Source organism: Gopherus evgoodei, chromosome 7 (assembly GCF_007399415.2).
Source record: "Gopherus evgoodei ecotype Sinaloan lineage chromosome 7, rGopEvg1_v1.p, whole genome shotgun sequence".
NCBI classification, from domain to species: Eukaryota; Metazoa; Chordata; order Testudines; family Testudinidae; genus Gopherus; species Gopherus evgoodei.
The window spans coordinates 98,738,406-98,755,178 of NC_044328.1; the positions used below are offsets into that span (position 1 = coordinate 98,738,406).

Genomic DNA, 16,773 nt, shown 5'->3' on the forward strand with positions numbered 1-16,773 from the left:
TGTCCATGCCCCACAGGCTGCCTGCATGTGTGGCGTAGGTCCCCCACTAAGGGGCAGCTCAGTGGCACAACTCAGAAGCCCCCACCCCCCCATTTGCCCTGTCTCTTTGAGGGGGCTGATTCCTAAGTTGCAAAGGGAGTAGCAGGTGGCTCCTTCTCTCTTGTGGGCTCTTTGGTGCAGCCTGCACCTGTGCACTGAGGGAGGCCAGGACTGGGGGCTCTGGGGGCGGGGAAGGCTGCTCAGATCCTGGTTGAGTGGACAATGTGAGCCATGGTCTCCTCGGCGATTGTCTCCTTGCCTTTCCTTCTGGCTCTGGAACAAAAGAGGGAGAGAGTGAAAAGGATGGAAAGGGCAGGTGGGAAGGGATTGACGGGGAAGGAAAAGAGGTTTGCAGGGGGAAAGTGCAGCGGGAGATGTACCCCAGCAGCCTGTGACTCACACCTGTTCTCCACTTCTTCTATGGTGTCCAGCAGGGGGACATTGTGCATCTCTGACAGGAAGCAGGCGGCGATGCCGGACACGACGGTGTCAGGGACTTTAACCCCCAGACGGCAAAGTTCGTTGTCTGACCGCGAGAGAGACAGGCAACACCAGCAAGGTCCGATCAAAAGCTCTTTATTGACAAGTGCACGCATCAATAGAGAGCAGCTCGTCTCCAGAGAGAACCAGCCCGCTCTTTACATCTTAGTATAAGCCTATATAGACAGTTCCGTCGCGTCATAAATTATTCACTGGAGCAACCCACTGCCTTCTTTTAACAACTAGAAACTAGACACCTTTTAGTATACATGCATGCCTAAAGTTAGAAATGTAGGGGAGTTAAAAACAAACAAAGAACAAAACCAGGGAGTGAAAACAAGGAGGCTGGGAAACTAGGGCTCTTATCAGTTCTTCGAAGGAGCTGCCCTAACACAGCACATCTGGTACTATGTCAGGAATGCAGCTTCTCTCTTATCTCACTTTTTCCCAGTGCTTGTGAGACATGCTGCTGCTTCTCAGTGTTTTCCACTCAGGAATTACCCACAAACCTCTGTTAGCCTGACTTTGGTCTGGTTGGCATACCTGGTTGTGTTTGCAATATCTTTATTCAGGCCTAACAATCCCCCCTTTGTCCCTAGAGGACCATAACGGGACTCTTGGGACACATATCCATTTAACAATTGTACGGGAGAGGCTAGTAAACCATGACACAAGGTCTGGGAGGAGGTCCTCAAAACTAAAAGTGTGATCAAGAGATACAGCATGGAAAACAACAGCAACATTCTTAATAGCTTGTAAATCCTTGTCAATTAAGCCAGAGTGTTTAACAGAAAAGCAACATTTTTCCCCGATGCGAGCACAAGCCTCTCCGTAATTCAGCATTCATGGCATCTAGCACACGTCTATTTTGCAAAGTTACTTCTGCTACTTCATCAGTTTCTCATTGCAACTTTTGGAAAGCGTCTATTAATGCATTAGCTGTTTTTTCAATCTCTGCAGAAATATTTACAACGGCTCTCTTGAGCTTAGCCACCCACAATCCAGGAATGAGTGCACGGACAAAAGAGTGGAATCCTGTTTGTCTGACAACTAAGGGATTGGGGCACTGACTATAAATCAGTTAGGTATACCAAGTGGTCTAATTTCCCAGATGTTTCGGTGAATAATCCAGTCCCATGTGCATCCTCCCCATGGACCCGTCAGGATTTGGTATGTGGAAGCCCACACCCCCCGGTCCAAATGCTTGGAAGGAGCACTGTAAATGTTCACACTTCCACCCAGAAAGTCTTTAGTATATCTCCATGACCACAGATCAGATGGTACTCCTGATGTGTCTGTAAGGGCAGTGGGCCAAGTTAGGTACTCAAGATCACTCCGAATGGCCATCAGCTGGTCATTCAGGAAATCCTGAATTTCCAAACATACTAGATCCCACTGCAATGCCTTCCCAGCCTCAGTAATATTTAATACCATTTTTTCTTGGTGTAGTACTATATTACATCTGTTATTTAACTATTTTCAGATACTTTTAAAACGCATTTACATTAATAGCATAGGAGGGGGTTACATTATTAGTCACTGGAATGGTTTCAATACAGGTAAAATTTCCAGTGGCAGAACAAACTCTTCGGGTACTTGTTATTTAAAATCCAATTAGAGAGAGCAATACATGCTGAAGGATTTATCCAGAACACAGGGCACAGCCTGTAGAATAAACCCAAAATCCAATCAATACCACATTCCCAAGCATGGGTCCTACAAATTTCTTCCTGCCAGTGTACAATTCTTTGTTTCTTCACCATGGTCACTTCTTAATGTCCTTTCTAGTTAGGAATTCCTGGACTTTGGCAATTTCAGTGGAGTGAGTGTTTCTTCTTCTTTCCCAAAACAGTCGTGGTGCAGCATCCTACAGGGGAGAGGTTACTAGCACATCACCCTGTAATGGTTTTGCTTTTTCTAGAAAAATTCAAAGGCACAATAGATCTGAAATTTCCACCACATGCATCTGAAGAAGTGGGTATTCACCCACGAAAGCTCATGCTCCAAAACGTCTGTTAGTCTATAAGGTGCCACAGGATTCTTTGCTGCGTTAATACAGATGCTTTTTGGCTTGCTTTTTACTTTTAACTCCTGCTTTCAAACACTGAAAGAAAACATCACCACTTATAGTGCCCTTAGAGCCTAATAAAATTTCAATTACATAGCACTATATACATTCTTCAGCTAATTTAACTAAATTCTAAATGATTGCAATTAACAATTTCTTTGCCTCAATTTATTTACAAACATTTCAAAGACATCAAGAACTTTCCTCTTTAGCATTTTTACAAAGTTCAACTGCTGTTTCCTACAGCAACTACAGAGTTAACTTCTCACTCTCCCTTAAATCACTTGCCTGTCTCTCAACAGCCACTTTTATCAACTCAAATCACCATTTCAAGTAAGTCCTGGGTATTTGAAATCTCCATGCTTACACTTACTTACTCCTTCCTTCCACTACACCTTCAAAGTTTTCCAACCTGTTTTCCAATCTCTCTGTCTGTTGCCTGCCCGCCTGGGCCCAATCCTGCTTTTCTCACTGAACTGTCCCTTCCATAGGCACCGGCTTGTTCCACTACCAGTTTAGCTAGGAGGGTGGGCTTCTTAACTAGCCCCCACCCTTCCTTATGTCCTTTTTTTTTTCCTCTCTCCCATTAAACATTCTAGTAGCAATGCTAACTACTTCAGACAAACTTTTCCCTTGTGTACCATCTGGATGTTCTCTAAATCTCTTTGCAATATCCTTTGCACATTGTGACATGAAAACCATTTTAACCATTTCCTTTCCATGATCAGTTTCAGGATTTAAATTCCCATGCTTTTTAACTTCACAAATCAGTCGAGCACAAAAGTCAGAGGGGTGCTTGTCTGGATGCTGAACACAAGCAGTCACCTTGCTCCAATTTGGAGTAGCCTCCCCTGCATCTCTAATACCATTCAAAACAGCTTTCAAAAATCCATCCAACTTTGTCTTTTGAGCTGGATTATTGGGATTCCAATTAGGGTCAGTAATTAGCCAAGGTGCATTCAAATGAGCTGCAGATTTTTCTTTTACTTTTTGTCTTTCATCTTCTGTCATGAGAGTATCTAATAACTGATTTACATTTGCCCAAGTGGGCACATGAGTGAAAAAGATTGTGCAGAACATTCTTTCCACTGCCTCAGGATTGTCTTATAAGTGAGGCATAGTGCACTGCCAGTTAAATAAATCTGAAGTTGCAAACAGGGTATGGGTAAAACCATCTCATGTAGAACCAGTAGAACCAGATAAGTTCTCAACGAGGCTTGTAATATCAGGGGTGTCTCAGAAACATTCTCCCTCATGGAGTTAAGTAACCTAGTGGGGGTCCACAAGGGCGAGGACGAGGGCTGCCGTAATATTGGGGGTGTTTGAAAAGCAGTCCCTGACCAAGTTTGCAAAAGGCTGGCTGGAGGCTGCACAGAGGGGGTGAGGCTGCCTGATTCCTCTGAAGATGAGGGAACATCACTCTGAGCTCCCCCTTGATTCTCCTCTGTCCCTGAACTGTCCCTAACCTGCTTTTGAATCCTTGCACTCCACCAAATGGGGAAGAACAGGAACAAAATTGTCCTCTTCCCGGTGCGGCTCTAGGGCATATGGTGGGGGATTTTTTTACAAGAGCTCTCCATACAAACAGCTTCAAAAGCTACCCGTCCCTCCATAGGTTTATAATTATACCATACAAACAAGTAATCCATTTGTCCCGGCCTAAGATAAACCAAAATATCCCTTAAGGAGTTCATCCTATCTATGGAAAAGGTTTCACCCTCCGGCCAGTCTCTAGTCGGGGACAAATGAAAGGTAAATGGTGGCCATTGGATCCAACACAGATTTCTCATCTTAAATTTAACTAGACCAGCGGTCTCAGAAATCTCTTTCCAATCTCTAAGTATCAGAGACAACGGGGCGTCCCCCAGGCACTTACTGCCAACTTGTCCCATTTTAGTGAAGGGACTCTAACCCCTCTTCATGAAGGGACTCTAACCCCTCTTCCCCGGGTCGAGGTAAAGGGACTCTAACCCCCACCTCCCTGCGTCAAGCGCTCGCTTACCTCTCCAGGGACTCAAACACCTGGACTGGGACTCAAACCCAGGCTGGGACTCTAACCCAGACAACTTGGATCCTGCGCAAACCTGGACTGGGACTCTAACCCAGATCTGGACTGGGACTCTAACCCAGACCTAAGTTGTCAGGGACTCTAACCCTGACAACCTGACCGTACTCAACGGGTAGGCGGACATTGCTGGATTTCTACGAGCTTCAGCTGGTTCACAGAACACGCCTTATCGCCAACGCAGAGATCAGATCACCAGACAAGGCTCCTCTAATCCAGAGGATGTGCGCTGGGTTGCCTCAGGGTCCGATCCCCCGCCGGAGAGTCAGACGGGTCCCGGCGGAGTCGTCAAAGATGTCAGGGACTCTAATCCCCAGACGGCAAAGTTTGTTGTCTGACCGTGAGAGAGACAGGCAATACCAGCAAGGTCCGATCAAAAGCTCTTTATTGACAAGTGCACGCATCAATAGAGAGCAGCTCGTCTCCAGAGAGAACCAGCCTCCCCCTTTACATCTTAGTATAAGCCTATATAGACAGTTCCGTCGTGTCATAAATTATTCACTGGAGCAACCCACCCCCTTCTTTTAACAACTAGAAACTAGACACCTTTTAGTATACATGCATGCCTAAAGCTAGAAATGTAGGGGAGTTAAAAACAAACAAAGAACAAAACCAGGGAGTGAAAACAAGGAGGCTGGGAAACTAGGGCTCTTATCAGTTCTTCGAAGGAGCTGCCCTAACACAGCACATCTGGTACTACGCCAGGAATGCAGCTTCTCTCTTATCTCACTTTTTCCCAGTGCTTGTGAGACATGCTGCTGCTTCTCAGTGTTTTCCACTCAGGAATTACCCACAAACCTCTGTTAGCCTGACTTTGGTCAGGTTGGCATACCTGGTTGTGTCTGCAATATCTTTATTCAGGCCTAACAACGGGAGCCACGCCAAATATCACCAGCGGCAAGAAGGGAAATTGCTGCCCGGCCACCAGCACCACCGGGGCCACTATGCCGCCCAGACAAGCCATCACAGTGGTAAAGCCAGTTCCTGTCTGCCTGCCAGACACAGCGCGCTGTGAGAGATAACAATAACAGCACGCCCCACACACAGATGCAGCAACCTCTGGGGTGGCGCACAGGGGCTGTTGTTACAGGGAGCCCTTGCCCGACACTGAGGCAACCACCTCTGGGGTGGGGCACAGGGGCTGTTTATACAATCACAGAGATGGGGATTCCCAGTCCTGATTTTACCTGACAGCAGTTGAGAAGAGCTCTCCCCCATACAGGTAGGATCAGACAGAGGAGGCAGCCAGGCATCCTTTTCCCAGCACCACCAGAGCCAGTCGCACCATCAGCATCTCTGGAGAGGAGAGAGATGGGGATGTGGAACTGGCCTTCCCAGAGATCACAAAGCCCAGTGCACATTTTAGTCACGGCAGTCCCATGTCACAGCTGTCACATGAGCCATGTAAGGTATCATGGCAGCATTTCGCCGTGGGGAAACTGAGGCATGGGGCTGCACAGGTGAAGTGGCTTGTCAAGACAGAGCCATGAATAAAATCCAGGAATGCTGACTCCTAGCTGCTCACCCTGTTCCAATCACCAGACCCTACCCCCCTTCCAGGACTGGGGATAGAACCCAGGAATCCCGACTCCCAGCCCCACTCTCCCACTCTAAACTCCGAGCCGTCTCTCCTGAAGATCATGTAACAGGAGACTCTTGGCAGAGCCATGTCACAAGGGCTTCCCCCACTTCTTAGCTCAGTGGGACCAACCTGGCTCCCATCACTGCTGGAGGTTGAGTGGACTGAGAACCTAGGGTACAGGGGGCTCCTTACCTCTGGGCACAGGGATGCTCCCCAGGAGAAAGACACCGGCCAGGATGAGGGAGCTGGCCTGGATGGCTCGGCGTCCAAAGTAGCTCAGGGCCAGGGCACAGGCCATCTTGGCCAGGATGTCAATGGCCCTGAAAAACGTCTGCACCAGGAAGATGTCCAGGCCAAAGGCCGGCAGGTCCATGGAGAGCCCAAAGTAAGACAGGTTGGTGGAGAAGCTGCTGAGTAGAGTGGAGAGGGCAGGACTCACAGGTGACATGGAGAGCTCAGCGAGGTTGTGACAGAAGGGGCATAAACAACCCTTCCATCCTCCTAGATACATCTGTGTCCATCCCTCCTGCCATCCATCCTCCTAGATACATCTGTGTCCAACCCTTCCCCATCCATCCTCCTAGATATATCTGTGTCCATCCCTCCCCCCGTCCAGCCTCACAGATGTGTCCCTCTGTCCATCCTTCCATCCCTCCTCAGAGATTTAGCTGTGTCCATCCATCCATCCATCCTCGCAGAGGTACCTGAGTCCCTCAGACACTCCATCCCCTCCTTAGATCCAGGAAGATGTATCTGTGTCCATCCATCCTCATTACTAAATCCTGACTATCTTGACGTTGGACTATCTGTCCATCCCTCCCTCTCCACATGGATCCTCTTCTCCTTTTCTGTCTATCACCACAGCTGACCTTCTATCCAGTTCCAACCCTACCCCTCCACCCAGCACCATCTAGCTGTGCCCCGAAAGGTACTCTTATCCCACAGAGGATATATGGCTCTGTCCATCCCCTCTGGGGAGTGGGAGGATCACTCCCTGGTGCTGGAGGCTCTGAGCTGCAGGCTGGCTGGGCAGAGGGCCCTTACCTGACACTCATGAGGCAGCAGGAGATGCGTCTCATGGCTGGTGTGCGGAAGAGGCGAAGGCAGGAGCAGGTGCTTTTCCCAGTGGGGCTCCCCCGACCTTCTCCAACATCTAGGAGAAAGAAGGTGGCTCAGCAGTGCCCTGGCCGCTCAGGGCCCCAGGCGAGGAGGAGGCTGGACACGGACTTGCCCCTTCCCTTGGCCCCACTGGCCCAGCCCAGGACCTAGCCAGCCCCAGAGCCCCACCCCCCATCTTGCCCTAACTGAGACTCTCGCAGGGCTGAGGCTGGGGGGCAGGAGCTCAGCACGAGACCTTAGTCATGGCTTCTGTCCTTGGTGTCTGTCCTGGGAGCCTGGCCACTGGGAGAGGGTAACTGGGGGGAGGGCAAATCCCAGCCCTGAATGTTGGGAGAGGGCCAGCACCAGAGCAACAGATTGAGGGAGGGCTGGATGGGTGTGTGTGGGGAGGGAGGGACAGAGGGATGGCTGAGTGTGTGTGTGGGGAGGGAGGTATGGACGTGTGTGTGTGAGGGAGAGATGGACGGGTGTGTGTGGAGAGGGAGGAAGGACAGGTGTATGTGGGTAAGGAGGAATGGATGGATGTGTGTGGGGAGGGAGGAAGAGAGGGAGGGACAAGTGTGTGTGTGAGAGATGGATGGGTGTTTGCGGGGAAGAAGGGATGGATGGATGTGTGTGGGAGGAAGAGATGGATGGGTGTGTGTGGGAGGGATGAGCGGGTGTGTGTGGGAGGCAGAGATGGATGGGTGTATGTGGGAATGAAAGGATGCATGGTTGTGTGTGGGGTGAAAGGGATGGATGGGTGTGCATGGGGAGGGAGGGACAGAGGGATGGATGGGTGTGCGGGAGAGAGGGATGGAAAGATGGATGGGTGTGTGAGAAGGGAGGGATGGACGGGTGTGTGTGGAAAGGGAGAGAGGGATATGTTTGGGGAGGGACAGAGGAGGGGTGTGTGTGGATAAGGAGGGATGGATGGGTGTGTGGGGGATGGAGGGGTGAACAGGTGTGTGTGGGGGCGAAGGGATGGACGGATGTGTGTGAGGAGGGAGGAATGGATGGATGTGTTTGGGGAGGGATGGAGGATGGGTGTGTGTGGGGATGGAGGGATGGATGGATTTGTGTGGGGAGGGAGGGATGGACGAGTGTGTGCGGGGCAGGACGGAGGACGGGTGTGTGTGGATAAGGAGGGATGGAGGGTGTGTGTGGGGATGGAGAGATGGGCGGATGTGTGTGGGGAGGAACGGATGGATGGATATGGTTGGGGAGGGAGGGATAGACGGGTGTGTGTGGATAAGGAGAGATGGAAGGGTGTGTGTGGGGATGGAGGGATGGGTGTGTGTGTGTGGGGAGGGCGGGATGGATGGGTGTGTGTGGGGAGGGATGGAGGACAGGTGTGAGTGGGGATGGAGGGACAGACACATGAGTGTGCACAGAATTGGATGGTTGGAGAGATTAAGCCCTTTCAACCCTAGACTGGATCAGGGCCCTCGCCCCATGTGATGTGCGCCTCTTGCCCTCATTCCTTTGCCCCCCCAGCTCCATGCCCCACAAAGGAACTTCTATCCACCTCACTGCCCCCACTGTGTTTTGGGGGGGGCTCCTCTCTGGACAAGATCCTGCCCCCTTTCGGCTTTCCCAGCTCCCAGTGCCATGCAGGCAAGGAGATTTGCCAGGTGCCAACCCTGCTGGGGCTTCCCCAATGACCTCCCATTCCCCTCGCCAGGGCCAGCCCCAGCTGGGTATCAGGGCTGGGACATGCTGTGACCCCCTAGGGGTCAAAGGGCATCATCTCACCTCCAGGGAGATGCTGTCCCCACCCAGCTGCTTCTGGTTGATCCGGGCCACCCGTTTCAGGTTGCTCAGCGCCATTGCAGGCCTGTGGTTGACGATGAGCCAGCGTGCAGACTCTGGGATCCACCTGGGGAAGGGAAGAGCCGGGACGCCACTCAGACAGAGCTGATCCCTGGAAGATCTCAAAGCACTTTTCTGTCGTTTCTTCAGCCCCCTGTTTTATGGAGGGGGAAACTGAGGCATGGGGGGATGTGATTTCCCCCTACCAAGGTCACAGAGTTAAGCTGTGGCCAGGCTGGGAACAGAACACAGTCCTCCCCCTGCTCTTACCACTGGACCGCACTCCGCTCCCAAAGCAAAAGTAGGACCCAGGAGTCCTGGCTCCCAGCCCCCTGCTCTCACCACTGGACCCCACTCCTCTCCAAGGCCCTTCTGGGGATGGGGGACTCACCAGGCGCAGAGGAAGAAGATGAAGAAGGGGGTGGAAATGGCCAGCTGCAGCCAGCGGCAGTCCCGGATGCTGTAGGCCAGGCCAGCCAGCACCACCTGGCCTGCCATGCTGCAGTAACTCAGCCATGTCACCACTAGGCGCGGGACTTGGTGGGGACCCATTCCAGACCTGGGCAGGGGCAGAGGGATGCAACATCTGAGCTGGGGGGTGACTCCTGAGCTCCTTTCTCAGTCCAAGCCCCTCCCCACACCCATCACTCATGGGCCTCAGCCCAGACCAGCCTTGGGGATGGAGAGGCTCATTTTTGTGGTCCTTTCAGTCTCCCTACTCGAGCCTCCCACAATTTGGGCCAGCCGAGATATTCCTGCTAGGAACTGGGCTGAAACACAGCAAAGTCATTGCGTGCTATACAACGCGACACTGGATGGGGAAAGTCCCTGGGTGTCATTAACCTGGATTGGAGTTGGTGCCCCCTATGGGGAAGGCCCCCATACCCCATTCCTCATCCTCTTAGGCTAGCCAGTCCCTCCGCTTTGGGGCTGGAGTGGAGCCAGTGCCCATTGGTGAGGAAAGGCCTCATATCCCATCGTCCGAAGCCAACCAGCCCCGACTCTAGGGCCAGATTGGAGACGGTGCCCAGTGGAGCAGAAAGCTCCATATCTTATTCCCCACAAGCCAGTTGGTCCCCCTGCCCTGGGGCTGGATTGTAGCTGGTGACCCTAGAGGGGAAAGGCCCTGTCCCCTTTCCCCTTCCCCGGGGCTACTCACTGAGGCAGATGTAGTTGAGGAGGAAGCCAGACAGACCAACCCCGCTCAGCAGGTGAAAGGTGCAGTAGATGAGGAAGTCTGAGGACAAGGCAGCCCCCGTTCCCATGACAGCCACCAACAGCAGAGAACACAGCAGGATGACCCGCCGCCCAAACCTGCATCACAGGGGGGAGTGTCCAGGGTCAGATCCCAGGGGGAGCAACACAGCTCTCATATGTCAGACCGTTTGTTATAACCTTATTCCCAGATCTGGACCTTAGCGTCCAAAATATGGGGGTTAGCATGAAAGCCTCCAAGCTTAGTTACCAGCTTGGACCTGGTACTTGCTGCCACCACCCAAAAAATTAGAGTGTTTTGGGGCACTCTGGTCCCCCTGAAAAACCTTCCCTGGGGACCCCAAGACCCAAATCCCTTGAGTCTCACAACAAAGGGAAATAATCCTGATTCCCTTCCCCCCCTCCAGGTGCTCCTGGAGAGATACACAGACACAAGCTCTGTGAAACTACACAGAGTGATTCCCCCTCTCCGTTCCCCAGTCCTGGGAACAAAAAGGACTTTCCTATTCCCCAGAGGGAATGCAAAATCAGGCTAGCCAATTCAACACACACAGACCTCCCCTGATTTCTTCCTCCCACCAATTCCCTGGTGAGTACAGACTCAATTTCCCTGAAGTAAAGAAAAACTCCAACAGGTCTTAAAAGAAAGCTTTATATAAAAAAGAAAGAAAAAATACAAATGTTCTCTCTGTATTAAGATGATACAACACAGGGTCAATTGCTTAAAAGAATATTGAATAAACAGCCTTATTCAAAAAGAATACAAATCAAAGCACTCCAGCACTTATATTCATGCAAATACCAAAGAAAAGAAACCATAGAACTTACTATCTGATCTCTTTGTCCTTACACTTAGAAACAGAAGATTAGAAAATAGAACTACTTCTCCAAAGCTCAGAGGAAGCAGGCAGGCAGACAAAAGACTCAGAGACACAATTCCCTCCACCCAAAGTTGAAAAAATCCGGTTTCCTGATTGGTTCTCTGGTCAGGTGTTTCAGGTGAAAGAGACATTAACCCTTAGCTATCTGTTTATGACACCGTTCACCTGCGGTACTCACTGCCACAGGAGACTGCAGCACTCCATCAGGCATCTCTGATTGTTTGGAGCCAGTAACTGACCGATGATAATCACTGATCAACAGTAACTGCCCCAGCTCAGCTGATCATTACTGGTAAATAACTGATCATCGAAACAAGTGGCCAGCACTTGATCATTGTTCATTGATAGCCGGTAACTGACCGAGCTTGGCCGTACGCCCAATGCCCTGGCATTTCTCGTTCTGTCTGCAACATGATAACCTTTGAGTGCTGTGTCTGATCCAGCCCAGAATTTCAGGGAACGTTCCAGGCACTAATTTTGCTAAAACCAGGGGTGGGCAAACTACGGCCTCAGGGCCACATTCAGATCTTCAGACGTTTTAATCCATCCCTCAAGCTCCTGCCAGGAAGCAGGGTCTGGGGCTTACCCAGCTCCCAGAAGCAATGGCATGTCCCTTCTCCGGCTCCTATGCATAGGGACAGCCAGGGGGCTCTGCACGCTACCCACGCCCCAAGCATGGCCCCTGCAGCTCCTGTTGGACGGGAACTGCGGCCAACGGGAGCTGCAGGGGCAGCGCCTGCAGACGGGGCAACACTCAGAGAAGCCTGCCTGTGCCTTCACGTAGGAGCTGGAGTGGGGGCATGCCGCTGCTTCTGGGAACTGCTTGAGGTAAGCACTGCCCGGAGCCTGCCCCCCTGCCCCTCTCCCAGGCCCCAATCCCCTGCCCCAGCCCTGATCACTCTCCCGGCCTCCAAACCCCTCAGTCCTAGCCCAGAGCACCCTCCTGCACCCCCAACACTCATCCCCAGCCCCACCCCAGAGCCCGCACCCCCAGCCAGAGCCCGGACCCCCCCAGCCCCCTGCCCCAGCCCGGAGCTCCCTCCCGCACCCTGAACTCCTCCTTTCTGGCCCCACCCAAGAGCCCGCACCCCCAGCCAGAGCCCTCACCCTCTACCACACCCCAAGCCCCAATTTTGTGAGCATTCATGGCCTGCCATACAATTTCTATTCTCAGATGTGGCCCTCAGGACAAAAGGTTTGCCTACCCCTGGCTAAAACAGCTATGGGGAATTTGGGCACAACTGGAAGAGGGAAATGGATGGTATCCGGAGCCCCAGCAGCACTTTAGCAGAGCCCCAGCTTCAAGCACCCGAGAACAAAAAACTGGCTGAGGGCACCAATGAATGCACTAGCAGCATGACAACACTCCATCTCAGCTCTGCCCATCCTCCCAACAGAGTGCGTGTGTGGGGGAATGACATCTCTCAGACAAATAACAATGGGGAGAGGGTACATGGGGGGAAGGAGGCGTGCCCACAGCCCCTGGCACTAGGGGACAATGGGTGACCCTGGCATGAGAGAGGCGGTAGGGGGCTTGCAGCAAGTCCCTGAACTAGAAGGGGCTGGATGCAGCAGAGGGAGCTGTGCAGGGGATGGAGGGATGCACGGTGTGTACAAGTGCTGGGCCAACAGAAGCAGCAAAGCATGGGACCTCCTTGTTAATAACCAGCCCTTGCTAACGCCTGTTGGCTGAGTGCTGAGTGCCGATCAGTGACGGACGTGCCTTCGCTGACAGCTGGGGTTGTCACCCACAACCCATGGTTAACAGGCAGTGCTGGAGAGCTGAGCATCAATAACCAGCCAGCAACAAGTGAGGAGCAAACCACTCGCAAGTGTAGGGTGCATCTGGGAGTGTTTCCATGCATCATGGAATGACCTAACATTGGACCATGCGTCTGAGCCAGGGCGGCAGGGGTGTGGGGACACTGGGCTGGATGGGCCCATTGGTCTGATCCAGGGGGAGGGGGTAGAGGGGATACCAGGCTGGATGGGCCCATTGGTCTGAGCCAGGGCAGCAGAGAGAGGGGATCTGATCCAGGATTGGGGACATTAGTTTCAAGGGGACATCCCCCATCACCCACCTGTCTGAGAAGACTCTGAAAAGGAGGGCTCCACCATGAACAGCGTCTGTGCCAGTGCCGGGAGGGGGCCCAGATCACACACCAGATCCCACTGGCAGACAGACAGACAATCAGTGCCCACAGAGACGGGGTATGGTGCCTCCAGGGGGCCCCCTTCCAGTCAGTGGTTTGACCTGAGGGACTGGAACTCCATAGCCATGTATCCCCCAGCACCCAACCTTCTCCCACACCCTTCTCTGGCCCCCTCCCTAACTCTCCCCATTCTCTCTCTCCCCTACCGTCCTCCCAATTCCCGCCCCTCTTCATCCCCTACCTCCCCACCCCTCTCTTCCCACAATCCCCACTCTATCCCCTCCCCCCACCTCATGGTTCTGCTTTGGGGCAGCAGGGAAGAAGGGGGGCTATCAGCCATACCTCAGTGACAACAGTGGAAGAGAAGGTGCTGCGGTCGTAGTACCACCCGTCCTGGCAGGGCTCTGTCTCGCCTGCCTTGCCCAGCGAACCGTTGGGTCTTGGATGCTGCCCATGGGTGCCCACCAAGTGACAGCGCCGCTCTGGGCTCGGGACCAGGGAGAGCCCCCCATGAGCTGCAGTGGTGTTGCCCACCCAGCTGGCGTTGGTGCCTGGTGGCAGAGGGCGGCACTGGTGCTCAGGGGAGGCGGCACTGAAGTTCTGCACCAGGTTGTGGCTGGCAATGGGGAGGGCAGGCCCGGTGAGCAGCAGGATACAGAGGAGCTGGAAGGGACCTGCACTGCCCACCTTCTCCAGGAGGTCTCCAAATGCCATAGCTGGGGGGTGGCAGGGGACACCAGATGGTGGGGGAGATGGGCACAAGCCCCTCCTGGGGTGACTGGAGGGAGAGACGGGCACCTCCAGGGAGAGATAGCGACCAGCACCTGCAGGGAGAAATGGGCACAGGTTCCCTCAAGGAGCAGCTCTTCCCAGCTCCTGGCTGCCTTATATACCGAGCAGAGGGGAAGGTGGAGAGGGGGGTTAACGATTGACTCCTGCCATGTTATGCTGCTAACCCAGAGTGCCCTCCCCTCTTCTCCCCACAATTAGAGGCAGCTGCTAACAAAGAAGAAGCTGGCATGGAGGCAGGGGGAAGTAGGCACTGGAGACTGGGAACTGAGATCCAGGGCTGGGATTGAAGAGAGAAGGCTGGAGCCAGACTGGGCACAGCCACTGGGGACCAGGCATTGCGGACTGGGCACTGCCTCAGCCCTGGCACTGGGGACCGGGCACTGGTTCTGCCCCAGGCATTGGAGAGCAGACACTGGCACTGCCCCCAGCATTGGCTTATCCCCCAGCAAGCTGGCACTAGTCACAGACCCTGTCAAGAGTGTTGCTAATGATGCAGAGTGAGACAATTCTGGGGTGACCTGCCCATCTCTGCTCCCCCGAACCATTTCTCCTGGGTGGTGTGGGGGATCCTTTGCCAATGTGCCTCACATGTGCACAAACTGTGTCAAGTCTCAGCCCCTGCCAGGAGCCCTGTCTATGCCCTCATTTACCTTTCTATGTCTCTGCCCCTTTAACTTTCTGAACCCTTAACTCTCTTCTATCTCCTCCACAACCTCACATCATCCCTTTAAAGACACATCCATCCAGCAAACAACTTTCCTTCCCCCGCCCCACATCTTGATCAAAGGGGATTGGGTTTGGCCACCTTCCCACAGGCATGCCCCCGTTCTTACTTCAGAACAGCACATTTAGGGTTAATCATTACCCTCCTACTGGATTCACACATCAGCGCATTTCCTGTGGGAACCAAGATAATCCCCCTGACCCCTAATTTGGTGCCTTCAGTTCTGCTACTCAGTCACCTATTGCTGAAGTTTGGCCTCCATAGCCTGGTCCGTGTATCCACTTCTCATCCGGCCACACCCTCTCGTGTCGCAATGGGAGGGAGAGAGGTACACCTGCAAGGGGTGGTCCCCCTCAAAATCAGCCCCTGAATGTCACAATGTTAATGGTCCTAAGCAAGGGGCCAAAGGGCTGGCCCCACGGGGTGTAGAGAGAGGGGGGCAGATGGATTGAGACCAGGTAGACTCATCACCCATTGAAAGGGGCGGTTCCCAGCAGGAATCCAGCTTCAGGGAGAGAGGCTGAGACCTGCCATAGACTCATCATATGCTAGGACGGGACTGGCCCACAAATCCTCTGTCAAGTGGTGGTATATCTCATTCCACCCACACACCCATCTCACCCCTGAGCATCTCTATGGCATGTGTCCAGGGCTTAGCTGTCTGCCCCCGGCATTGCACTCTGCAATACCCTCTCCCTGTCCCTCTGAGCTAGGTCCAGGGTAGAGCTGGGTTGCCAGCACCTTGCAGTCCCCAGGTATCCCAGAGGACACCCTCTCTGCCCATTTAACCACCTCACTTTGGCAACAATTCCCACCAGCACCAGCTGCCCTCTGGTAGGCACAGCAGCATGTATGTGGGAATTCCCGTGTGCGTGCACACACATGTATGTATGTCACACACATGTGAAGCAGTCACTAGGGGCACAAAGCGATGCTCTAACTGTAGGGGCTGCAGATTAGAGGAATGGGGGAGGCCTCCCATAGCAACAGTGAGGAGGGACAGCAAGGACAGGGTGAGGTGGGGATGTCTGGGACAGAGGTGACCTTGCTGTCAGAGTCTCAGCAGGGGGCTGCTCTAATCATGGGGATGGGGACTTTGGAGGGGCACAGCACTTGCCCCCCTCCCTGCAGCCCCCCTGCACTTCCTCATGGCCCTGCCCTGTGGGGCCCAGCCATCCCCCATCCGAAGTGCCATCTCTGTCCTCTGGACTGACCACTCTCCCTTCACCTCCCTCAGCCATTAGCCTTAAGATGCTTAGGAGCCCCAAATCCCTTCTCAGCTTAGCCCACAGCGCCTCTCCCTGCTGGAGACAAGTTCATCCACACATGAAGCCATGGCATGATGGGGGCCAGGGCTGGCTCTGTGTGGGGGCCTGCCCTAACTCCATAGCCCAGCCCATGGCTGGGGCCCTAGAAACTGGGATTCAATGTGTATTCCTAGGCAGTGGTACATCAGACCCACAGGCCCCTCCAGCCCCATATCTACTTACCTGCCATCCCTGGTTCCACCCATGGGCCCCTCCAGCCAGGTATCCCCCCCTTCGCTGCCACCCAGGTCATACCCATGGGGCCTTCAGTCAGCTATCCCCCATCCCTACCGCCCTGGTTACACCCATGGGCAGCCTCCAGTCAGGTATCCTTCACTCATTGCCACCACTGGTTTCACCCACGGCCCCTCAAGTCAGGTATCCCACTTCTAAGAGTCTCCTAATGCAATTCTACTCCATGTGACCTACTCCAACGCATTGCAACATGGTGCAATTAAATTTGACAGCCTCCATCTCAATTAATCTACTTCCCCTGTCCCTCTAGCACAGTACAGCCCCTTGCATTTCAAGGAAATGCTGCTAATTACATGCAACTG

General features: G+C 53.3%; 1 pseudogene; it reads right to left on the reverse strand.

The window, feature by feature from the left end:
* Positions 1-239: 239 nt before the first annotated feature.
* LOC115655233 lies at positions 240-16,406 on the reverse strand (annotated as a pseudogene).
* Between the last annotated feature and the right edge of the window lie 367 nt (positions 16,407-16,773).